Source organism: Anser cygnoides, chromosome 5 (assembly GCF_040182565.1).
Source record: "Anser cygnoides isolate HZ-2024a breed goose chromosome 5, Taihu_goose_T2T_genome, whole genome shotgun sequence".
NCBI lineage: Eukaryota > Metazoa > Chordata > Aves > Anseriformes > Anatidae > Anser > Anser cygnoides.
The window spans coordinates 3348690-3365025 of NC_089877.1; the positions used below are offsets into that span (position 1 = coordinate 3348690).

At 42.0% G+C, this 16336-nt stretch overlaps 1 protein-coding gene across 5 annotated transcripts in view; it reads left to right on the forward strand.

The window, feature by feature from the left end:
• The window catches only part of DENND2B (DENN domain containing 2B), a 165497-nt gene that overhangs the window by 17438 nt on the left and 131723 nt on the right, over nucleotides 1–16336 (forward strand). The window contains exon 2 of one of the 5 annotated variants that reach the window (XM_066997293.1): nucleotides 4071–4141. The exons of the other annotated variants lie outside the window; for them this stretch is intronic. The gene's annotated coding sequence lies outside the window, so the exon portion shown is untranslated. The remainder of the gene's footprint in view (nucleotides 1–4070; nucleotides 4142–16336) is intronic. 5 annotated transcript variants of the gene reach the window in all.

Sequence of the window (16336 nt, forward strand, 5' to 3'; positions counted from 1 at the left end):
CGCACTCCTATCTTCTTTTGGGAACTTTGGGGATTTTAGCTTGGAAACAGGCCTGGCTGTCTATCTAGACCCATCGCTCTCACTGAGAGCACTGACAGGAGTCTGGGTGACATGGCATCCCCTTACCTCATCTCCTACTTTTCCTTACGTTTTGTCTCGGTGCCTACCCTCATCATCCATGCTTTGCTGTTTGCTAGCAAGCCCACAATCTCTTTGGAAGTCTTTTCCATTGGCTGACTTTTATTACCTTTATTCATATTCCAGCATTGTCTACAAGCACCAGCTAGTGTTTGGAGCCAGATTTCTTGTTTTTTCTGCATGCATAAATTGTGCGTGGGAGGAAGCAATAACAAAGGTACCTTTTTGTTTGGAAAAAGGCAGATATAAGAGCTGGACAGAAGGAGGAGAAATACATGTTAACCTTCATCCATGTACTGGTAGTATGCTAAAAAGTTGTCAAATATACAACCCCCTAGCAGTTCTCTAATGTTGTGGGGTGAATGGGCTCTAAGCATTAGAGTATTGATCTTGAAAAATTATATATGGGAATCTTTATCACATATGGAAGAGAAATCATTTATATCCCAGAACTTAAATGAGATGCTGACCTGAATAGCTTTGTAGCTTGGAATGTCTGTTTTTTCTTCATAACTTTACATAGTTCAGTGCTTTCTCTTCTTCATTTCCTCATGCCTGAAGAATGCAGACGAATAGCTGAAAAAGGTTTGTCTCTAGTGCTGTTAGGTCATTAAGGTTCTTGGCCAAAAAATATCCCTGACCTCCCTGGTCAGAGGAAACTGCATCAACAGCAATAGTTTTCAGGAGGTTAAACCTAGTGTGTCTCAGCTGTTGTATATGAGGCCTAAGAGTGCCTATGAGGATAGAGCAAAACCGTACTATTGCTTTTTTTCATCCTTATCCTTAAACATGAATCCAGTGAAAGTCTCAATGCTTGATTTCATGAAAGGATAATGCTTCTAGAAGATACAGAGATGTATACTTCTTGTGTCTGTTTTCATAAAACTCCTGACACTGGTTTTCATCTCGAAGTCTGCCATTCTAGATGCTGATGAAAATGTAAAACAATTGTTCCCTGCTCCAATGACTCTACAAAGTTAATCAAATTGAGGGAGGAGAGATTCACAAAGGGAAAAATACTGGGCTGCACATCGGTACTCTAGCTGTGATATTATCACCGTGACGAAAGAATATTTTTAACACAGTAAACTGAAGAAAGATAATGAAGTAATTTTGAAGATTTTATTGGGGAGAGGGGATAGAATACAAACATGCTTGCTTAGAAAATGTATAAAATGGATAGGAAGGGTGCAAAATAAGAGCCTTGAGAAAAATTTCACATGCTTAAGTATGTAGGAAAGACTCTACTGTGTGGAACGTGTCCCCCAAACTTGCCCTCAATACAAGGACCAAAGGAAAGATGAGAAGAATTTGAAGAAGCACTAGGATTGTGTGCTGTAGGTAGAACACTGCTGGTGTCTTCATTATTTAAGTTGTGACATTTTGGCAAGGGGGATGGTTATACAGGGTGGAGAGGAGAGTATTGCAACGGTTCTTAGTGAGGTTGAACCTGATATCTGGTAGACTACAAGCAGAAGTCAGAGGAGCTGGTAAGTTAATTTGGACAGAAGGAGGCAAGTCTCTGGTATTTGAAGGATGTGCTACATTGCTTAGAACAAAGAAAAAGAGAGAGAGAGAGAGAAGCTTGGCAGCTCTTCTTTCTTCCTGGAGTTACTGTTTGCCTCGGGGCTTGTGCACCCCACAACAATCAAATGATTTTTCTGCAGGCAGCTGTGTCATGCTGAGTGAAGCTGGAAATAATTGTGTTCATACCAGTGAGCTTTTTATTCTGTTCAAGTTTTGTCTTGGTGAATGTTTTGGAGCTGCCCTCAAACAGCTGAAATACCTGTTATGTCTGTGGTTCTGAGAAAACATAGTGGGGTTGGATGTTTGTGGGTTCTTTTGGGGGATTGCACACTGAAATCATGAGGATGGAGAATCGGAAGAAACGAAACTCCTTGAAGGACCTGACCATCAGTTATGATCATGTGTAACTGGCACCGAACTGATTGTACCACAAGTTTTTGCCTTTCAAATTACACAGCAAACTACTTCCAACAACCCCATGCATGCATGTGGATAGGAAACACTTTCATTTCCCTGTTGGGAAGCAATCGGCACAGCTTTCTGCTATACAGCTAATACTTCAGCAAATTTTCCCTGAACTGGAGCCGCCCTGGGGCTTTGTAGCACAAATGGACCTTTGACAGGTGGGACTTGAGGGACATTGTGTTTGACAGACACTGGAAATGTCAAAGAGGTATCGGGAGCACCTGAAAAGCTAATGCTTCATTAAGAATAAGTGTCGAGCAAAATCCCAAGATCCTGAGTTGCAGCCAGCAAATCAGAATTTCTGCAGAAAACAACAGTAAATATTGCGGAATATTCTGAAGTACAGCAGGCTGTTTCTGTATTACTAATTATATTCAGACACTCTTAAATCATATAATTTGCTTGAGGGGGGGATGGTCTGAAAGCAGAGGTGGTGTGTGCCTCATCTCTCAGTCTTCCTCATATTAGATGCTCCTGGTCTTCCACCATTCTCACTGACCAGAGTTGTCTCTGTGTTTATAGCTCACTGGGTTTTGTGCCAAAGTCATTTCTCAACCTTTGGGATCCAAAGCTTCTAACGTTGGATGTGATTGCAAGAGTGCTCTAGGGGAACACCTGTGGGTTCTTAAAAGTTATTCTATTTCTTGAATGGTGCTGCTTCCTTGGAAAATCTTATAGCAAGGCACTTGATCATGTTTACATATGGAAGGTCGACCATATATAAAGTCTTCAGTAGAAGTTCCTCTGGCACTGGGAACCCCTTTGCAGTGTCCCTCTGAGGAAACTGAGCAGAGTAATCAAAGAGCTTGCATCTTAAATCCAAATCAATGTGCCACTCACATCTGTTTGAGAGTATAGCACTTCACCCTTTTCGATAAAGAACCCATATGTGGGAGGCTGACATAATCTTTCTCAGATGGCTAGTACCTGATCAGTTTCAGATAAATATTATCTTCTTACATTTGTTGTTGTTCTTAGCCCCAACACTTCCTGTGTTATGAACCTTGTGGGAAAGTTTGCTTGAGTGACAGGCCCTGGCTAATTTCACCACATCCAGAAATCTAATGATTTAAACTTCTAGATTCTGATCCGTATCAAGTACAGTCCCATATGGCTTGTGTTCGTTGCTGAGCATTGCTCAAAGTATTTTCTTTATTACATTAAAGACCTTTTGAATTATTATGTACCAGTATCTGCAGAACAGAGCATCCTTCGGGGAAATTGAGTTTAGCTTCTTCAAGCAAGCATTTAGTGTTGAAACAAAGCAATGTAGACAGAATTTGGAACCTAAAGGCTTTCTTATAGAGAAAACACACTAGATAACTCTTTGTCCTCAAGATTTTCATCCTGGAAATCTGGACTATTTGCTGGACTCCCAGGGCACCCATGCCAGCCACTTTTACCATGTATTGTTATCTGCCTCTTTCGTTTTCCTCACATAGAGAATAAGCACGTATGTCATAGGTAAGGTGACCAGAGTCATCCAGGGCTCTAGAGGCTGGTGACCAAAGTGCCTTCTTTACCTTCTGGGGGAAAAAAATGTCACAAACCAGAATGTTCAGGCAGTGACTATGTAAGACATTTTGCATGGCTATTTGCAGAAACAACACATTTCTGAAGACAATCAGTGGTAGTCTTTACTATCTACACTTCAGCAAGAAAATATGAATCGTCCAGATTTACCAGGCAACAGCGAAACTCTCTGGTGTCGCACGAGTCCGTTGTGCAGAACTGTGTGTAATACTGAAAGCAGCTTTTGAGTTGAAGTCTGCGGAGATAGGGGACTGTCGTTCTAATGGTTTGAATAAGTAGACTTTGGGTCAAGCTCTTAGGAAATAGCAATGTTGCCACCTGAGAAGTGGAGTATAGTTTGTTTTCTTTTAATGAACAAGGTTTTCTCTTTGGCTTTTCTTTTTTGAAAAGTGGTGTTTGCTATGCAGGATATGGATCGCTGCAGATGGACCAGTTCATTCATTTGAATATTCAAGGTGTAGCCTCTTCACGTGACTGAGTAAGTAAAAGATTGTTACTTGCATAAGGTATTTTATTTTTCAGAAGGATACTATATTTAAAAGTTAGAGTTTGGATTCTGCATGTGTGCATTACTGCCAAGCACAGGAAAGGCAGTGAGGTTAGCACTCATGTACTTTGCTACGAGGCAGGGACTTAACTGATGTTTTGGGATTTTCCCTATCTGAACTGGAAAAGAGGAGATTCATTTCAGGGTAACGTGTAATTTATATATTTTTTTTCTTCTTGAATTATAATATGGATTATTGTGTCTTTTTAATTATTATTTTGAAAGTAAGCTCCAGTTAAACTTCAAAGTACTATTTTAATTTTGAAAAGAAATCTTAATACACTTCATTTTAGAAAATGCTGTGGAAAAATGTGTCCTTAATTATTTACAAGTAAAATATTTCAGCATGGATTTTGTACCACCAAACCTTTACTTTTTGATGAACAAAATGTTGAAAGCAGTGCAACTTGCTTCAATATTCTTGTCTGTTTTAATACTCATGGAAATGTCTAGATCGTTCTATCTATGAAGAGAAAAGAAAGTATTTTTCTTCTGTTTAAAAGGATAGCTTATAAGGAAGAGGAGTGAATCTTCAAAAGCCAAAATAAAAAAGCTCCCAAACTGGACTCCTGTTTTCCAGTGTCTCCAGCCTGTGCTCCCAACAGGCAGAGTAGCATGAGGCCGAAGTGCTCACAAGGACTGCTGTGCGTCCTGAGGAAAGTTTTCTGTTGTGGCTCCAGTTTTGCTGTGGGGCTGCAGATAACCTCCCTGTCATGTTGCGTTTAGTGAAACTGGCAGAAGATTTTGGAAATTGTTTCCCCAAGGATAGCAAACTTAAAATATGTTTTCTGTTTTTTTAACTTCGGGTTAGCTAGGAAGATCTACATAGCTGAGAACCTCGATAAGTGTGAATAATTGAATTTACCATCAACCCTTTTTGTAAGCAGGAAATCATATTTTTCTGTAATGCAATATTGCTGTTCAAAGGAAAGATGCTAGCTTGCAAGAGTGTCTTTCCTGTTCACTACATCTGTTTGTGTAAACAGGGATGTTTTGAACTTTGTCTGAACCAGATCAGTATCTTGGCCTGGAATTAATCATCAGGAAAACCAGTGACCCAGTTCCCCAAAGCTGCTCTAATGCCAGCATAGCTGCTACTTCTTAAGCTCCTCCATGGGTCAAAAGCAACATGCTGAATGACTCTGAAAAGTATGTTCTGACACTTCTTCTTTCTCCAAAATCCACCTCTAATACCAGTCCCTGCTATCCCATTACTCTTGCTGTGTTAACAAAGAGTTTGGGTGAATGTAAGTTTTGGAAGGGTGGGAGAAAAGAGTTTTTTTCCCAAATCTGTTTCTTTAGGGCTAGTTGACATTCTGCCTACATGAGATAGGAGCATAAAAATAAATCTGATTCAGCATGTGGTTCTGTTTTGAATATTCAGTAGAGCTCCTGAAAAGCCCAGGTGCAGTGAAACGCCTGTGGATGAGAGAGCTGGGGATGGAGGAGTGTGCTCTACTGACCTAAGCATCACCCCTTGGGCAGCCTTTCCACCCCGATACCAGTGCCAACATTGACTTCACTGGCATGTAGCAAATTAGTAGGGATTGGAATTTCCAAGCAACATGAGCTCAAACACCTCAGGAAACAGAGTCTGTTTGCTCCAGTTTCCTCTTGCTGGGTGTTGAGCTGTGTGGTGTCCCTAAGCTGTGCTGGCAGGGCTCAGGTTGTGGTGGAAGCAGGTTCTCGCTGTGGGGAGGTGACCTGCCTGCCCTACAGCCCTGCTGTGGTGCCCCAGGTGTTGGCAACCCTAGGAGGGTCCTCTTGGGCCATTAGGGCCAATGCCTTGCTATTGGGAGGTGGACGTATCCCTTACAAATGACACAGCAGGTACTGTGTTGACCCTGTAGTTCTGCTTGTTGGAAAGCCGTTCGAGTATTTTGCTAGTATTGCCAGTTAGAAATATTCTTCTAATTTCCAGCCTAGGATTACTCATGGCCAGTTTCTGTCTAAATTGTTCTCAAGTCGATCAGAATAAAATGGGTGCTGAGTACAGTGAGTGAGGTCTGCCTTGCAAGCTTGTGGAAAATCCCTGCTGAGCAGGTTCCTCTCCTAGACTTGCAGCATTAGCCTGGCTGACTGTGTTTGACTGGAAATATTCAGCATGGTCCTGATGCTCTTTACAATGGAGGAACATGGGTCTGGTCCCACTCTTGGAGAAGCCCGTGGAAAGGCCCGCATTTGTCTTCAGTGGTCTGGAGAATTCAGCCTTATATGGCTTGCATAGAGCAGGCACCAGATGCATCTCCCACCCACGGTTCAGGCAAGGAACATGTGTGCACAAGGCTGGTGCAATTATGAGAGAATTCAAAGGGAGCTATATATCCAAAAAGAAATATTCATAGGCTGATGTGTGCCTCAGCAGCGTACTTTCACACAGCCACCATCTGTAGTGTGGGGCCTCTCCAGAGAAGGGAACATCAGATGTGCCCTGGTCCCTCAGGATCGTGAGATGTACACGGATGTTCCCTGGGGCTGGGCTGAAGGTACCACCTCTGGGGGTTGTGTGGCTATTTTTAAGAGTGCTGACCAGATTGTGTAGTTCAGGAGCATAGAGCAGCTTGTTTGCTTGCAGTTTAATCTGGAAGAAAGATCTTTTGGTTGCATGCATTTTTGCAGTCAAGAGGGATATTTAGGGGAAGTGAAGCTGAAGTATAAGCAGCACATAATGATTTATTTGGAAACAATAATTGCAGGAATGACTGTGGAGTGGGCTATGGGTAGAACTAGTGAATGGAAAGTTGATGTTCTCAAAAACCGTAACCTATCAAGGTTACTGTAGATGAATATGTTGATATTTGCTACAGGAAGATACCAGTAAGGTTTGATGGTGTGAAACCTTATGCACTGGGGTGGTGGATCCATTCTAAGTTCTTGATTTTCATCTCCAGTAGTACCATTTCTAGGGTATGGATTCCTGTGGTTTCTCAAACCCAGGAGGTGTGGGGTGGGGAAGAGCTAACCCTCAGCAGGTTGGATGTGGGGTCTCTGCAGAACATGGGGTTTGTCGCATCCTGAATGCCTGCTTCCACTGGCAGACTGTGGCTGCATCAGGCCCCCAGAATGGTGGCAGCAGCCTGCAAGAAGCAGTTGTCAGCTTTCAGTCAGGAAGAGAAAGCTGTCATTGAAACTACACATGGTTATCAAAAGTCTCTCATTTTTGTCATTAAATATAGCAATGCGGACACTGGGGTTGGAATGTGCTGGTCTGGCCTTTCAGTATTCAAATACCAGCCTGGCTGATTTATTTTTTCACTCTTCTTCATCTTTATGCATCCTTTAAGGGCTGCCATGTTGTGGTCCACATGCTGTTGTATTTAGCTGGCAAGTGAAGCAGTTCATGATTGCTCTGTATATAATTACAGTGGCTAAGAACATTTAAAGTTCGAGCGAGGATTGTTCTGTCACAGTGCGCTCTTACATAGTATGGTTGTTTGGGAGATGGCAGGTGATAGATGTGAAACGAAAAAAAAAATTCCTTCTTTACTCTTGCCAACTCCACCAATTTTATTGTGGTTTTTTTTATGTGATTTTTTTTTCTTTCCTCTTTTAAGGCCCAGGTTCCTGTAGTTCAATGATTATTAGAAAATCTTGACCCTTTCTATCTTTTATACCTACAAGGAAAAACTTGGAAACATGTGTCCCAAAGGCTTGAAATGTACAATGCTAGTAGGAGGAGATCAACATTTACCTGTACCTATTTTTTTTTTTTTATTTGCTTAGGTAATTTTCTCAAAAAAGTTTCTCAAGAAGTTGTCTCAAGGCATGGAAATACTTAAGCCTAATAGTACAAAATTCTTTTTATTCTCATTGTCTACTTTCTAGCGTGTTGTAGGGAAAGAAGGAGATAAGTGTGCCTCAGCCTTTCTTCCAGCTGTCGATGGGCACTACAGGAGAGTATCTGCATCTATGCAGAGTGTTGAAGAAATGACATTTCCTGAATGGAAGGGATCCAGCGCCTTGTATCCTGGGGGGGTGATATCTTTCATTGTCCTTAACACAGATGAGTAGCTTCAAGGGACAGTCGAACTCATAGCTTTGAATAACTTACTATTTACTGCATAGTTACTTTCCTACTGATGTCACTGGAAATATATTTGATATTGCTACCAACCCCTAGCAAGGCCAAAGATCCTGCCAGGGGAGAAGCTGGTAGTCCAGAATTCCATTTCTGTGTAACTAAACAAATATTTCAGTAAATCCCTGAGAATGGAAGCTGGGGGCCTTGGCATGACAAGCAGACCCATCAAAAGTGGATTTTTTTGTTGTTTGTCTTGCATTTGATTTTAATAACAGGCAAAGATTTCCATGCAGGAAGAATGCACATACTGTACACAATTTGTCTAAAGCATACTTTTACTAGAAGGAAGGAAGAAAAAAGAGGAGGAAAGGAATAACTTTTCAGAGAGAATTTCTTACTGGTGTTGTCTTCCATTTAAAATGAGGCGTTAGCTCACAGGCTGGAAGTGTTTTCCTGCCTCAGTGTAATGTATCTTTTCTGATCATGCTATCCACTTTGCTCCTGTTCCAGTAAGCGCTGTGAGGTCTGTGATGAAGGTGAGCAGGGGCATTTGATCAGGGCTGTTGGCTGCCCAGGCTCTCCGAGCCTGCAATTCCTGCAAAGCCGAGCTTTGCGGGAAGTCAGATGTGATTGTGCATAGAGTGCTCTTTATTTTTTTTTTCTATTTTTATTTTTTTTTTAATGCCAGTTACCCACATGAGGCTAGACCAATTTGCTTTCAAAGTTTTTAACTGGGAGCAAAGTGTTATGAGGTTTCATTTTCTGACTCTGTAAGATTTGATTGTTCCTTGGTGCCTTTCAATGGCTACCCAGTTTTATTTGGTAGAACGCAAGCTGGAGTTGAAAGCACTGAACTGTTACAAAAAAAAAAAAAAAGACAAAACAAACAAACACCTAACAACAAAACCGCTCCAAAAAAAACAAGCCTTCCAGGATATGAAGTTCATAGGAAGTTGCATGTGGATTCAGACAATAAGGCATGCAGGAAGAAGGTCTTTGCATCAGTAATAACCAAATGAGAGGGGTGTAGTTGGTCACTCTGGTGGTGGTTTTCCAACAGCCTGTTATTTGACTGTGTCATCACAGCTTTAAAACAGGGCAGGTTACCAGTGTGCTGTGTTTATATTTCCATGGCTGAATGCTCTGTGGGTCAGCCTTGGAGCCCAGCCGCTGGTATGATGTTGGCATTTTTGTGGACTCATTAATGACAGGAACAATCTTCTGTCTTCAAGTGTCTGTGGATAGAGTTTTTTTATCAGTCATTCCAGCAACTAGTTGGCAGGTTCAAACAGGTACTTCAGCATCTGAAGCCTTGGCTAATTGTAGGCATGAACTGTAACTTCAAAACTTGCTACCACCTACTTACTGAAGCTGACTCTGTTTGGTAGTTGCAGTGCCTTTGCAGACATCTAACACAGTTTACCTTGCATTACCTTCAGGTTAGAAGATTAATGTCGTTTTGCCTTATATATGTTTTGTTTGAAAAAATCTTCTACAGGCAATTAGTTTTTTCATCAGTGGTCTTAGTCTGCAGGTAGTAGTCACAGCTGTGTGGGCATCAGGAGACCATAAGTCCTCTACAGGAGATAATCTGACTCATTAGTAAGTATTATAATCCTGTACCATGGCATTGAGAGTTTGATGTAACTTTGGGTAGGTTAGCAGTACCATATTAGTGCTTAAATTTAGGGTTTAGAAGGCTTGTCCTGCCCACACGCTCACCAGCGGGCAACGGGCTGCAGCTGTATGGATGTGATGGGTGCTCACAGGTGAGCAGTGTGAGCTGGGTGCCAAGGGGGTGGGAGTGCCTGGCCCTCAGCTCTGTGCTTGCATGTAGGTGACCTTTCTTTCTAACGAAGGGTTCCAGGATTTCTTTCTTCTGACATCTACTGCTCAATGACTTTGAGGAGCAAGGGCTTATGAGGCAGCAGATTGGTACAGTTAAAACAAGCTAAACATAAAATTGTTGGGAATCAGAATGGCTTTACTTTGCCACCTAAGAGTCATGCTTCACATGTGAATGATCTTTCAACCTAAACTTAAACCGTGAGGTTCAGGGCAGAACTATTTATAGAATTGGTTAGGTCTGTAATTCCCTGCATGTATAACAGGATGGTCTGAAAGAGAAAACAAAGATCCTTACTTCTCAGCAAAGGCGCAGAATGAAGATGATCAAATTCTCTTGGGTTTTCTTATTACTGGTGTATTTTTTTCATCTTGTGGAGCAGAATTGGTGGGGTTTCAGAAATATACTCAATCAGTGTAAACCATTTCCTATTGTGGCTGGCAGCTGTTTGCAGTGTTTGCAGATGTGGGGCACAGCAGCAATCCTTATGAAACAACTGCTTGTGGAGAACAGATGAGTCTGAGGTTCTGGTTAAGGGAGAATGTGCCCCCATAAATTACTGCATTATTATATATCAGGAGCACTTCTCTAGCCTCTCATTGGAGCAGCCATTGAGTGGGATTCTGCATCCCACACTTGAAAATGGTCCCAGCTCAGCCAAATATTTGACCGTGTGCTTGAAAGCTAAGCATTGATTTCAGCAGCTTGCTTAAGGGCTGACTCAGGTTTCACGCTGGTCTGGAAGGCTGCAGTAGTTCTCATGACTCTTCTCATATGGTGTTTTCTCCAGTGAGAGGGGACAGTACTATTTGTGTGCTTTCTGTGCTTATGAAGTAGTGATCAATCCTCCTCCCTAGCAGTGGAAAACTCTCTTTTGCAATGCTATGAAAACACTTTTTACGTGGCTGGATCACTGGGGATGTGTGTCTGAGGGTGAGAGTGGGGGTGACGCATCCACTGATACTGTGGTGTTGGTGGGGAATGAGTTGGCCCCGGTTCATGTACGCTCGAAGTTCACTGATTGTGCATTACAGCGTGAATGCGTGTGTGGCAGAGGGCAAAGTTGAAACAGAGCAAGAAAGTTAAGTTAAGCTAATTAACTGCCTTCCCATTAAGGAAGGAGAACCAAATCAAAAGATATGGAGAAGATTATTCAGGGTCAAATGACACCCTTGATTTTCCATCACTACCATCTGAGACTTGTAATGTATGACTAGCCCAAAGCTTGCTGGGCAGTGTGCTGCAGGGGTGGTTTGCCTTAGTCATCATGTCTCACCCTGAATGGGCTGAGCCGTGGTATTGTTGTACCCATTATAGATATTGACATAATTCAGTGTTTGCTTGTTTTTCTCCCATGCACAATGTTGTTTTATAGTGTGTGTGTGTGTGTTTTTTCTTTTTAAAGAGAAAAAATATTAAATCAGCCTTAATTTGCCAATGACCAACTGATACCCCAGAGGGTCAGTTACTGTGACAGGCAGGAAGCTGGTGATAGTTGGGGTCCATGCAGCTACTAGCAAGAGTATCTGTGCTGACTCAGGCTTCCACACAGAGTCCTGGGATTTCAAGTTTACCATGCATGTTTGTTCCTCCCTCATTGATTCAGTGTGCTAAACTGAAGACAGTTCGACAGAGAGATAAGAAAGAGAAAAAACAAGGGCAGACAGACTTTTTGTCATTTTGGACAAAAATAAATGTATGGTATAAACCCATTCCCAGAGTTGTACAGCCCTGCCTTTGTGTTTTGAGAGTGCACATGATTTACTGCAGAAATCAGTTTGGCATAGTATAGGCTGTGCAGATTCAGCAGGACCTACCATTATCTTGTCATGTTTTTTAGCAAACTGACTTTTACAAGGCAGCAGTTCAAAAACATGAAGGAGAAATGTGCTGAAAACCCATCGTTTTGTGTCCCCCAATCCAGTGTATGCTGGCAAATCTGCCACAGCTGCACCCACAGGCAACGGTGGTGGTGCGCAGCTCCCTCGCTTGTGGGCTTTGGGCATTCTCTGTGCGTGAGCTGGTATGGGTCTTGATTTTATTATTGTGCTGCAAAACTCCCAAGCTGCTGATTTTTATGCTAAGTATGAGAGTTCAGACATGGCTTTCTGTCGTGTTTCACTTTACAGACTTAATAACATTTCATTTGTACAGCGAGAGTAACAAATGCACTGTTAGCAAAATTTTGCAAATCTTGCTGCTTTTCAGCTCTGCTTACCCACAGCCTGCAGTCTCAAATGGACAAAGGAAAATGGACAGAAAGCTGCTGGGTTCATGGACTTGCCCTGACTAGCATTTGAAGGCAGAGTTTGAGCTAGATGCACCATTTGTTGGAGCCAGAAGGACGTTTTTAAAGTATGTCCCTGTTACAGTCTCAGCACTGAAGCAGTATTTCTGCATTCTCAGATGCTTAGCAAATGTGCCTAGGTTTTTGTTTATTTTTAAGGGGTTAATATAAAATGTGTAGAATTTTCCTACCTTCTAGGCATTCCAAATGTTCAGCAAACGTACACCTCAGAAAACAGCTCCTATTTAATAATATCTTTATACACTACTGTTAAGAGATGGCTATCTCAGACAGCAAAGCTGTGGATGTGCCCAAGGGTGAAAAATGAACAAAAAAAAGTAAGAACTGTGGAAGGGAGAAGGAAAGTATGTTGTTTGTGCAGGTTTTTTTCAATGGAGAATGTGTGTGAAGGTAGGGTTGGAGATGTTCTGCAGAGCACTTTGAGATAACAAACAGCTTTCTTTAGCTTAACAGAGTGGATTGAAATTGACCTCTTTCACTGGGTTTTAAGGTGAAACTTCAGGGCTAGAGGTGTTTTCCCTCCAGCTCCTGAGCTTAGTGTGAAGAACGGTTAGTTGGTTGATACCACTGTCCTCTCCTTGCAGTTTGACAGATGCCCCACAACAGTGTGTGTGCATCACTGTGCTCTGTGAAACTACTCCACAAACCCTGTCTCAAGCTGGGTGTTTTCTTCAAGACATGACTGCTTTCTCTGTAGAAAGTACTTGTTTTCTTTTCTTTCCTCATTAGAAACTACTTTTCATTCAAAAGACCCCCCTGATTTTGAAGAATGAGGCAGAACAGAGATGCCAGTAAAGGAGACCCATCCACTGATGCAGCAGGTTTCAGACCCCCCTCCTGCAGTCCATCCCTTGGTAGATTTTACTTCCTGTAATAAGGTCTTAAAATCTTTCGAATGGCTCATCCAATAGAAAAGCCTCTACTCTGTATTAATGGTTAATAGGTCTTTCTACCAGATGTAAAATCCAGTGAAACATATACAGTTTCTTTGGTTTTAACAGGAACAGATGATTTAATAAGCAGCTATAAATCTCTTGGGAATGTACAGACATAGTCAAACAGAACGCTTCTGCCAGATTTTTCACTGACTAGACGTACAGCATATGAGTCATATCAGTCTGCTCCATTCTCCATCTCAAATGCCTGCTGTTGTTGTTTTTGCTTTCAGAGGTGCTGTGCTGCATATGGGAGTGGGGGGTGGTTATCACCCTCTCGTGTTAATGGGCTTGCTTTTATCCAGGAGATAGTGTTCAGGCAGCTGACTTTCATTCTCTGGCTGTGCATGACATTTCTTTTCCATTCCCTAGCCCAGCTTGTGATTTTATAGTTGTATAGTGAACATATTTGAGGATTGTATTAATACAGCCTCCTAAATGGAGTTAGTAGTGGGAAAGTGGTTAAATTAAAAGGGGGTGTAGTCAGCCTCTTTCTTAATACAGCAATGCTTTCCTTCCAACAATCTTAGGCCACCTTATGATGTTTAATACATTTATACTAACAGTATTTCTAATAAACTTCATTTATTACCAGGTCTTCAGAGATGAGAAAACTGAGACAGAAAACAGATTCAGGTACCCGTGGCTCATGCTAAATTGCAGGAGAGGGTTACATTTCCTAAAGTATTTTAAATACCATTCCAAATGGATGTAAAATGGCATTGTGTTTTAGAAACATCTTCATTTCCACCTTGTTATTTTGCTGGCTTTCCGTGAGTGTCATTGGATGTCTAGGAACTGGGAATGCAAGATCCTGCTTTGAACATTTCACAGTTTGTTTGCAAGCCATGTTAGCTACACTTGGGAGCCCCTGTAAAGGAGGTGAGGTACTAGAATTGCTGCTATTTGCTCCAGGTCACACCATGGTAAATCAGAGATGAAATTGGTGATAAAACACCAGTCTGGGTAGGAAGTTTTCAACCACTGTGGAGGTGCTTGTAAGATAGATGCGGTACAGCTTATTCTGAATGCAGCTGGATGGAGGAGATATTTAAAATGGCCTACAGTACATTTTTTTTTTAATCTTGCAGCGTAACTAATATTTGAGAGAGTGATCAAATATGAAATCTTTGTCTAAGAAAAATGGTGCAAACTTGTGATTTAATTTCATGCATAGGCAGGAGAAAACATGGTCTAAATCTTTCATTCCCTCAGGAATACATTCACTTCTGTTGTGTTCCGGGACCATGTAAATTGTGAGGAAAGTTTCTGATTTCAGTGGTAGGGATGACAAAGAAAGGTTCTACGTGTTTGGCCTTTTTCAGGCTGAAGGGAGTATCAAAAATGCATAGATGTGGAACAGGTTAAGAAACTGGAAACAGTTTCTTGGAGGTTGATTTATGTATGGAATTGTAAAATGTGAAGAACAATGTATATTGTTTGAAGTTTGTGGTGAGACTGTAGTTTACTGTGTTGCTCCAGTAACGCTTGCTTCTGAGTTGCCGGAGGTTCAGAAAGCCAAAGAACTATTGCGTTATTACATAAAGGACATTGTCCAAAGTCATATAACTGGATGGGGTCAAAATCAAGAACAGCATTTGATTCTTCTGACTCCTTGTTGGGTCCCTTCTCTGTTTCCTTCACAGCGTGGATTTCACCCATATATATATGTGCAAAAAGGCCCTTTCAGATCTTTCTGGCAGATGGAGAGCATTGCTTTGTGCTTCCAGGAAGCACACGGCTCTCATATTTACCGATGAGACTTTCACACATGAGGAAATTAGAAAACTGAAGTTGTAATCGGCATGTCTGTTCTTGAATGGGGAATTTACCCTGAAGCAAGCTGCAATGCACTCTCTTAATGGTTTGAATCTTACGGTTCAGATTTTCCATAGGCTGCTTCCAGCATCATGGGCACTAACCTGTGTTTGCAATGAGCATGCACACACCCAGCTGCGAGGCTAGCAGCCGTAAGTTACATGTCTCAGTCTCAGCTGTTAATTGGTCATGGTCAATGCCTTTAGGTGTTTGGCCCTGCATTTAGATGGGGATGTTGGTGTGGTGCTCAGTGCTCGTGGCATTACAGGCCAGGGCTGCGCCAGAAATCTGGACTTATAACAGGGTTTTTGCTAGCACTCCTTCACGGGCAGCAAGATCTTTTGCAAACTTTCTGATGCACAGTCTTTGCCCACTGAATGGCCACCGCTCAGCTGGTGTTGTAGGGTTTCAGCATTCCACAGCAAGCAGCAGCAGTTCCTGGGAGCTGTCTGTCCCCTTAAAGCAATGTACGTAGCAATGGGGAACATCATGTGACTACATGGACCTTATCCAGTGTTTTAAACAAAAAATATCCATAACGGTGTCCTGGCCTGTATAAGCTGTATAGTTTTCCCAGACTTGGAAGAAAAGTACTGGTACTTTCCCAAGTTCCACCCTTTTCAGTTAGATGTTAAAAAAAAAAAAACAAGCCACACACAACATTGATTCTTGCTTTTCTTTTGTCTCTAAAATGGGAGATACTGTAATTAAAAGAAGAAATTATGCTTTTTAGTGGCAAGAGGCAACGTTATCTCTGAACCATCAGTTTTGATGAAAATAAAGTAAAATGACTACTTTTAATATATATTTTTTTCCTTAAATAATGACTTCTACTCTTAGTGAGGAAGAGGAGACTGGTAGGTGTGTGATTCCCCAGCAGACTGAACCAGGGTTTCAGGAGAGACCTTTCATGGATGTGGGGCTGTCTTCAGAGGCTTTCCCCACCTCTTTTTGGAAAAGTGCACAGAGCCAGAGGGGGAAGAATGACCTTGCTTTTAAGGCATTCATCTGGAGCTCAGGCACTTGGAGCTGAATTCCCAGCGCTGGGACATGCTTCCTCTGTGGTCTGCAGTGTGTTGCTCAGGGGATGTCTGTGCTGCACAATGGAGCTTGGCACACAGAGCCCTAGGGCTGACTCCAAGAGGTCTGCAGAGCCGCACGGCGCAGGGGGCACTGTGTGGAGACACGGCTTCTTTCC